Below are 10143 nucleotides of genomic sequence, written 5' to 3' on the forward strand. Positions count from 1 at the left end.
TTTTCTTTGCTATCACAATGTTGCAGTGTGATGTCATTAAGTAACACTCTTTCTCTAATGAAGTGCTCTCTAGCATCAATGCGCTTTGTCCTGGGGTGATATACTGGATTCTTGGTCAATGCCTGAGCCAATTGATTATCACAGTATATTATTTTTGGCTTTGACTCATCAAAGTAGTCTATTTCTGACAATAGTCTTCTGAGCCATATAGCCTCACATGCACCTATAGTGAGTGCTCTATATTTCGCTTCAATCAAAGACAAAGAAACATTTGGTTGTTTGTTTGTTTGACCACCATGATTTTGCACCTTGACCAAGGAAAAATGCATATCCCTGTGTCGATCTCCTGGTCTCATGATCTCCGGCATAGTCACTGCTGTCATAGTATCCATGCAACCGTGGATGACTACTTTGTATTCTATCCCAAACTGTCTTATACCTCTTATGTATCTCAAGACTCTTTTGGTTGCATTCCAGTGAGACTGTTTTGGATTTGACATAAACTATGTTAGTGAGCTTACTGCATAATAAATATCTAGCTGAGTGATAGTCAAATATATAAGAGATCCAATGAGCTGCCTGTAGTACCTGTCATTGACTGTAGGCTTTTCTGAATCTTTAGTAAGTTTCAAACTCTGTTCCATGGGAGTGGCTGCAATCTTGCAATCTGCCATATGAAACTTCTTCAGGAGACTGTCAACATACTTGAGCTAACTCATGAATGTGCTATCTGAATCTCTCCAGAACTCAATTCCAATACAATAGTGCATAAGTCCAAGATCTTTCATGTCTTGTTTTAGTTTTCTGAGATGAAGCTATCCTTGCTTCCTGTCACAATCAGGTCATCTACATACAAAAGCGCAATAGTAAAGTCTACATGCAACAACCAGCAGGTTATGTTGAACCAGGAAAGGAGAATAAGGTTTGCCATCTCAAAAAGAGTCTCTACGGCTTAAAGCAAGCACCCAGAAGTTGGTATAGCAGAATCGACAAGTATTTTGCTGATCTGGGATACATGAAGTCCAATGTAGATCACTAGGATACATGAAGTCCAATGCAAATCATACTCTATACTACAAAGTTCAAGGGGAAGACATTACTATTGCACTTTTGTACGTAGATGATCTGATTGTGATAGGAAGCAAGGATAGCTTCATCAGAAAACTAAAACAATTCGTACAAAAGTGCAATAGTAATGTCTTTCCCTTGAACTTTGTAGTATCGAGTATGATCTGCATTGGACTTCATGTATCCTAGATTAGCAAAATACTTGTCGATTATGCTATACCAACTTTTGGGTGCTTGCTTTAAGTTGTAGAGAATCTTTTTGAGATGGCAAACCTTATTCTCCCTTTAGGGTTCAACATAACCTGCTGGTTGTTGCATGTAGACTTCCTCGTCTAGATAACCATTGAGAAATGCATTCTTGACATCGAGCTGATACACATTCCATCTGTTGAGTGTCGCTAGTGATATCAAGAACCATATGGAATCCATCTTCGCTTACTGGAGCATAAGTCTCATCATAATCCTGACCATATTGCTGTGCAAATCCTTTTGCAACTAGTCTGGCTTTGTATCGTTGAATACTGCCATCTGGATTGTATTTCACTTTGTATACCCATTTGTTTGCTATGGCCTTCTTTCCTGGTGGGGGGTCGCATAATTCCCAAGTATTATTTTTATACAAAGCATCCATTTCTTCATTCATAGTAGTTTGCCATTCTGGCTTGTCTATTGCGTCTTCGAAGTACACTAGCTCTTTTGTAGCCATGACGGTAGTCATAAGAGCATAGTTGGTGGTTTCAACCTGAATTGCTTTGCCTTTCTGAGCATATGTCAATCTGGCTGGCGATCTACATTCCCTAGTAGACCATCTGAGCTGTTGTGGTTTTGCTTGGGGTGTTGCTGGCAATTCTTGCTCTTCTTCATCAACCTGTTCTGTAGATGACGATGAAGTCAATGCTTCCATCTCCTGTGTATTTGAGGTTTTCTATTCTAATTCCTCATTGAAGATTACATCTCTGGAGATTATTACTTTGCGGTTGATGGGTTCATACAACTTGTATGCTTTGCTTTCTTCACTATAGCCAACCATGATGCATTTGTGTGACTTCACATCCAATTTCCTGCGATGATCATCATGTTTGTGGGCATATGCTATGAAACCAAATATGCCGAGATGTCCAATGTGTGGCTTATGTCCAGTGAATGCTTCATAAGGAGTCATACCCTGTATCAGTTTGATAGAAAGCTGATAAAGCAAATAGTTTGCAGTGGCTATTGCTTCTGCCCAATATTGATTTGGAAGATGCTTTTCACTAAACATTGCTCTAGCAATGTCTACTCTCTGTCTACTAAAGTCCCATTCTTCCTTTCAGCTCTTGCATTCTGCTGAGGAGTATTTGCACATGTGAATTGTCTTCGAATGCCGTGACTTCTGCAAAAGTTCATGAATGGTGAAGACATGTATTCACCTCCTCTATCTGATCTCATGACTTTGATCTTTTTGCCTGTCTGGTTTTCTACCATGGCTTTGAATTCTTGAAATCTGGAAAACACTTCAGATTTCTCTTTCAGAAAGTAGACCCAACAATATCTACTGTAGTCGTCGATGAAATTCAAGTAGTAAAGTGAACCATTGATGTTGCGGGTCTGGGCATAATCCCATAAATTTGTATGTATCAAATCAAGAATACCTCGTGCACGAGAGGTACATCTGACAAAGTTGGTGCGCTTTTGTTTGCCAAAGCAGCATGCTTCACAAACTTTTCCACGAAACTGTAGCCTTGGAATCCCAATTGCCATATTTTGATTCATGAGATCTAACAAGTACTTGAAGTTGACATGACCATATCTCTTGTGCCATTTTGCAGATAGTGGCATCTGTTGCGGTTGAGCTGACATGGCATGCTTATTTGGTACTGTAGCTAGCATTCTGTACAAGCATCCTTCCTTAACACCTTTTGCTACTAGCTGACATCTTCTGGATTTGTCTCTGATAGTGCATTCATCTCCCTTGAAGATGACTCGATAGTTGTGTTCCGTCATTTGACCTACTGTGACAAAAGGTTCTTGCTGAGTTTTAGAACATAGAGCACATCTTTCACCAATCCTTTCGTACCAGTGAAATTGTTCATAGGGATAACACATGTCCCTTGAACTAGATTTGATGTATTGTCTACTGTGTAGATGACATTTTTTTGACATTCTAATGGTTTCATCTCTGTAAACCATTCCTAATGATTTGTCATGTGAGATGATGCACCGCTGTCAATATACCAAGGATCATGTTCCACTTGCTTGACTTGATAGCTGAAATCCTGTTTGGGATTGTAATGAGTGTCTAAGTACATTGTATCAGTTTGCTGCATTTCCTCGTTTGCAAGAAACATATTCCCATGTTCATTTGCAAAATGATTGTGATTAGAATGTCCACCATGATGATTTCCTCTGCCTCGAAAATTCCCCTCGATTGCTATTGGATTGACCGCCTTGGCCATATTGCTTCTTATAGCAATCTCTTTCATAGTGTCCAAACTTGTGATAGCAGTTGCACTTGATGTTTGACACGTTGGTGGATGCATTCCCTCATCCTTGGAATCTTCCTTGATTGGAATGATTTCCTCTTTGATGATTCTAATGTTGCTGAGGATGATGTTGATGCTGATTCTGACTTTGTTGATGACTTTGTTGTTGATGATGACCACTTTTCTGGAATGATCTACCTCTGCCTTTGCCTTTGCCTCTACTTCTGTCTGAAGCTGTGAATGCCTAATCATTAGAATGACCTTTCCATGCTTGAATGCTTGCGTCCTGAGTTCTTCACCAAGTAGGACTGACTGAAGTTGACTGAAGTTCTTCTAGTGTTGGAATTTGCCGTTGGATGGCAATACTCTGGTTCATAGCCTATCCTACTGTTGCTGCAAGTTGATTGTTATAGTCTTTTATACGAAGTACATAAGCATGACCGGTTTCGCTACTATTATGGAAACTCTGGTTGATTTGGTTTCTCAGTGTGAGAATCCTAGATGTGTTCTTGGACTCTAGAGAGCTGCGAACATATCCCATGCTTCTTTCAATGTCTTGATTGTGTTGAGCTGTCCTAGCATGACATCTTGCACATTCTACTTGATCCAATGATAGGTGTACTTGTCTTTCTTATCCCATTCTGCCTGAGCTCAGGCAATGGCAGGATCTGCTACAGTTGCAGAAACTCTTTGTGTAGCTATAGATGCTATTGTAAATCCCGTTGCTAGAGCTGTGAGAATAGGTGGAGTAGAGTTGGTTGGATCGTCGTCCAATGGTCTAGGTGTAGATCCATCGACATACTCCCATTTGTCCTGAAATACAAGAATGGTCTCCTCTCGGTATTTTCATGTACCATAATCAGAGTTGTCTAGCTTAGCAGATGCCTTCAAATTGAGGTTGCTAGTTGTAGACATGGTGTAGGAAATGTACTCAAAGTGTCGTGAAAATCACTATATATATCAACTGCAAAACACTGACTATGCTAAGTGGAATCTGAACTGTCGGTGAAGATAGAACTGCAATATATAAACTCTGATCTGTGTTACAAGGCTTGTGGCAATGATGTCGAGAATAGCCAAGAGGCTTTACAAGGTTGAAATGATGTGCACAATGCCATGAAATAGCCGTGTAGGCTTTACAATGGTAGCATGTGTGTGTGAAATCAAATGCTATCTGCCCACTAAACAATCGGTAATGCCTATGAAAATCTCTGAAGTTGGCTCACTGAATTGATGAACGTCAGGTTTCAGGTAATGTAATGATGTGAAACTGTATGTGAGCGTATGGACTGAGTAGGTACTAGTCAGGAATTTTGGGCATGGCTTAGATTGATAACTTGGGGAGATTCATAGTGTCCCCTCTATGGCGATCTAGTCTACTCTAATCTAGATCTATACCAACCATCGATCGATGAAAGACAATAAATAATTCCTTTTCTTTTGTTCTTTTTAAGTGCTAGGTCAGATGCATTGATGTAGAGGCGGATGTGCATGTAGGAAGTGGTTTTGTCGGCAAGGCTCAAAAGTGAGTGTAACTTGCGCCGAAATATGCACAATGTGACGAGCCCGTAGAGCATAAAAAAACGAGTGACTTTCCTTTTTGGAGCGCCCTCAAATTCTTCCTGGATTAAGAGATATGACTTGATCTAGGTGGAGGGGCAAAAGGAGTGCAAATGGTGCTCAATGATGATGTGTCACTGTGGGTCACATGTAGTGATGATGTGGCACTGTGCCTAGCAAGAGGTGTGCTAGTGGATCAGTGATGAGGTGGCAAGTATGGTCACATGCAGTGATTGTGAAGCACTGTGTGTGCCTACAAAGGTCAGTGACGACTGTGCTATTGATGTGGCACTGGTTGACCTAACCCAAGGTCAGGTTGAACTAACCATGGTCTGATGATGTCAGTAAGGGGTCAGACTACCACCTGGCAATGATGATGTGGTAGATGCTGATGTGGCAAGGGTGATGTGTCACTGTTACTGAGCTAGCAAGGGTGATGTGGTAGGTGATGTGGCATGTGACTAGACTGCTAATGTGGTAGTGACATGGTAGATAAGATTTTGTGATGACATGGCAGCCTCACGGGGCTGTTGAATTATCACCTTGGATGATGTGTTAGAGGATAAGATAGGCACATGTGGTAGATGCGGGTGCCTGATGATGTGGCAATAGGATAAGACTCCACGTGGGAGCCTATGGTCCAAGCTTTGGATAGGCTAGAGTCTTCACAGATTTTGACGAAATCTGGAAGATTCTATCATGGGGTGGACGTAGCTCGTGAAGTTGCTACAGGAGGTGTTGGATGCCTTGCTGAGGCGTTGCTTTTCGTAGTCGGGGCTCAGAGAGGTAGAGCTCGGAGTAGTTGCGGCTCATCGGAGCTGTTGGCAGCGGTTGTTGAGGCGATTGCTCGTCCATGGCACGGCTATGTAGGAGCTTCTTTGTAGCTTAGATGTAGTGTTGCCAGGAGCATGCATTTGCAATTCAAAGGAGATGGTGCCTTAGAGCTTTGTTTTGTATAGTTGCTACAGAGAGGCCGTGTGAGCCTTAAAGCTTTGTTGGAGTTTGCAGGGTCCGTTGACGATGGTGAAGGAGCTGTTGTGAGCCATGGGCTCAGCCCGGTTGGTCAGTAATGGCGTTGATGGAGAGTTGGGCTATTGCATGGATGCATAGGTAGCTCTCGCTTGGTGTAGTAGTTGCTATGCATAGGAGCTTCAGGTAGTTTGTAGTTGCGTTGGCTGTAGATCATAGCTGCATGCTATTTGGCTTAGTTGCTGCAGTAGGATGCCGTTTAGGTGCTGCTGATAACTTGCTGCTTCAGGTGCCTGAGGAGTTGTTGATGGCGATCAAGGCCTCGCTGAGGAGCGCGATCAAAAGCTTGTTATAGAGGTCGATTGTTGTAGATGCCTTGGATATCTCAGATGTAGCTTGTTTGTCGATTGAATAAGTCAAAGTGCAGGATAGGACCTGCAAAGAGACTCTCTGTCTCTCTCTCAAAGACTCTCTCAAAGTAAAGTCTCTCTCAAAGTAAAGTCTCTCCTTTTTGAAGATTTCTCTCATGAAATAATCAATTGAAAGAACTCTCTCTCTCACTCAAAGAAAGAATAGTGGACAAAAATTTCCTCCAATGAATGAAAATTGTCTCTCACTCTACGGAAGTGAATGGAACACTCAATCTCTCTTAATCTCTCAATCTCTCAATGACTCTCACAATCTCAAGGATCGCAATGCCTCAGCAGAAGGCAAGGGAGCTCTGATACCATGACAAAATATGAAGAGGGGAGAGGAGAAGAGGGGAGGGGAGAGGAGGAGAGAGGGCACAGCTAGAGAGCCACAAATGACTAACTGTACACTAGATTTAGTTGAAAAAATAGAATATATACAAACCCATTTAGGGTTAGGGTTAGGGGATATAACCCTTTCCTTTATAGCACTCTATTGGGTTAGTGCTATGCACATATGATCACGTGATAGTGCTATGCACACATGATCACATGATGTTGACCTCATATAGATAGAGTTAATCAAAATCATCATACTGAAATCGATACTAATGAAGCTTAGGACTTCTTTTTTTGGGTGCGGTCTATCCATAAGAAAGTTGTAGCAATCACCAAATTTTTGCTCCATATCACGAAAAAAAATTCCAATGAAAGTCATCCTAGCGCAACATGTTCTAGCCTGCAAAAATTTTTCCCCTGAAATGCTATATGTTTTGATGATGTTTAGGAGTTGCAATTGCAACAATAATGCATCCACAAAGGAAGGCAATCAAGCTAAGAACTTCAACGCTTGCTATTCTTGTCAAATTCATGATCTAATATACAAAGTTAGTCATTCTCTTTCGATGACATAACTAAGGTGAACTAGGTTTGATGGAGGACATTGAGAAGAATGTGCTTGAGATTGTTGATCTAGGCTGCAATTGCAATCACTTGATGTTTAAGTATCGATGCCCTACTTACCAATGCTAATTTCTTCGTGTGATTGATTGTTTGTCAAGTAGTCCAAAGTATTAGGTTGACCATGCTACTAGCCCTTTCAATGCAGGCTGATTAGCAATTGGGTCTCATCCAAATGTCCTAAATAGTGATATCTACTCCCTAATTGTCCTAAATAGTAATCACTACTCCCTAAATGATATGGAAGTGGAAATTTTCATGGTTTGTCATTTTGAGAAACTAAGCTCTTGAAATCCCTTGCAAAGGTCATCACCCTACCTTCTCTTATTAAAGAAGTTTTAATATGTTTCAAGAAAAGTGTTAAGCCTCCAATTCCGTGTCTATTCAAGCACATCAGCCTCCAATTCCTCATCTTTTCAACAAGCTCTAACAACTCAGCCTGATAATGTTATGAGGAAAAGCCTTGACAATGTGCAGTGTCTTTACCCTTCTCGTTCAAGTGGCCTATGCCAAGGTCATTCAAAGGAGATAGTTACCAAGATGGAGCTAGAAGAATCAAGTCCTGAAGGGGTGTGCCTTTTTGTCTAATGAGAAAATTTGGGGCATAAATTGTATCAAAAGATACATCAATAAAGGCCTCATTCAAGTGGCCTATGCCAAGGTCATTCAAAGGAGATAGTTACCAAGATGGAGCTAGAAGAATCAAGTCCTGAAGGGGTGTGCCTTTTTGTCTAATGAGAAAATTTGGGGCATAAATTGTATCAAAAGATACATCAATAAAGGCCAATAGAAGGAACTTAAATTAAACAAAGCTCAATGTACATTATAGGAAAACAATGCAAGATTTCAATAAGAGATTTATAAATGAATGAAGTTCAATCCAACTTTTTATATAACTTGAAGAATATTTGGTTTGGAAAAAAATAAAAACATCCAACAACAAACTAGGCACTCGTAGAGTATCTTTGAATGTAAGGATGACATTAGATAGGTGTAACATCTGACTGCTAGTAGTTGAACACTCAACAATGGAAACACACAAAAGTTTTGTGTGGTATATATGTCAAATCAATGGAAAGATTGGATATTTATCCAAGAATGACATAAGGAGTTTGCAACTACCACAACAAAAGGCTAGAATCACAGGACCTTGTAGGTAGCTTTGAATTTCATGGGTAACAAGCATATGGAAAGCTCCTTCGTACATGATTTGAGTGATGGTTGCCACGAATCTTTCTGGTACTTTTGTCCCACTGTTTGTAACTTATATTGGTGATTTGTAGTGAGATACCATGTTTTTTTCACGAAAAATGATTTAAAAAAAGGAAAGATTTTCTTTGGGAGAATTGCTCGAAAGCTCGCCGACAAAAAGCACAAGCGCTTTTATTCCTAAATAATCTAGATATCTTGAAGAGAAACAAGAAACAAGATGAAAACAAGTAGTTGGACAAGCTTAGCTATAGAAATCAACAACCACTACAGATGAACATGTGAGCAGAAAGGAAATTTCAAGGATTTTGAAGAAAAAACCTCATAGATAGACATATAACTAGAAATGAAACTTTAAGAATGAGGATGAAAAAAGTAGTTAAACAAAATTTGTAGGAAAGGAAACAACAATACAGATGGACATGTCATAGAGACAGAAACAATGTAAGCTAGAAAACAATTATCTCTTCATTTAAGAGGCATATGCAATATACCCAAAAAAAAAAGATTAATCTTGTTTGATAAATAAAAGAAGGGGATGATTATTACAAATAGACGTAGAAGGTAAATATAATCCAACTCAATAAATATTAAAGTTATAAGTCAATAGTGGTAGCAAATCATTTTGCATGATTACTATGGGGACGCATGCACTAGTAGAAGCCTTAATCCAATTCCTTTTTTTTTTGGCACGTGTAGAGATGAATTACATCACTATGGAACAAAATTCACTTAATATATAGTATGGAAATAATAGATAGCATTTGTTGGCAAATTAGTTGGTTTTCTTTATTGTTCATCAATTTCTATTTTACTTCATGAAAAAACCTTCAACAAAGATCTGTATGACCATATCAATACTACTTTTGTAAGAATTTGAGCTTAATATAGAGGATTTTCTTCATTACATCATCATTTTGCGAAGCAAGAGAAGGGCTTCAAAAGTGGAAGTATAGAACAGACTAGAAGGCCGTTGAAAGGCATGAGTATTTTTGCAAGGTGTGGACTGTAGGTATCTATTATTTTCAAGGATCAAGGTATTCATGGCCCCCTTCCCATGGTGGTTGCTGTACACTTCTAGTGTAATCTAGGCAATGAGCTGAGACTCTGAGAGGTGGCCTACTGGAAAGCTATCACTTCTTCAATGCCTCACAAATTGTTGAGATTGTATTTCTCAAAGCTTCTGATAGATGGTTCCTTTTGCCAAAAAAAAGAAAAGAAAAAGGAAAAAAGCAAAGTAGCAAACCTAAGATTTGTATTGATTGTAGAAGTCTCAATATGGTCATGGGGCCTAACCACTTTTGATCTCCCTTCACAAGAGAGTCTTGGAGACAACTACAAAAGAAGAAGAAGAGAGAGAGAGTCTTCGAGACAACCACAACACATTCCATTGATTCCTCCTTGATGGATGGATACGTTGGTTCACATTGAGAAATAGTGTTAGCACTTGATCAGCATAAGACAACATTCAAATTGAGAAATAGTGTAAGCACCGCCGTCCCCCC

The sequence above is a fragment of the Dipteris shenzhenensis genome, chromosome 17 (assembly GCF_047967505.1).
Source record: "Dipteris shenzhenensis isolate YYH24624 ecotype China chromosome 17, Dip_SZ_1.0, whole genome shotgun sequence".
Lineage (NCBI taxonomy): Eukaryota > Viridiplantae > Streptophyta > Polypodiopsida > Gleicheniales > Dipteridaceae > Dipteris > Dipteris shenzhenensis.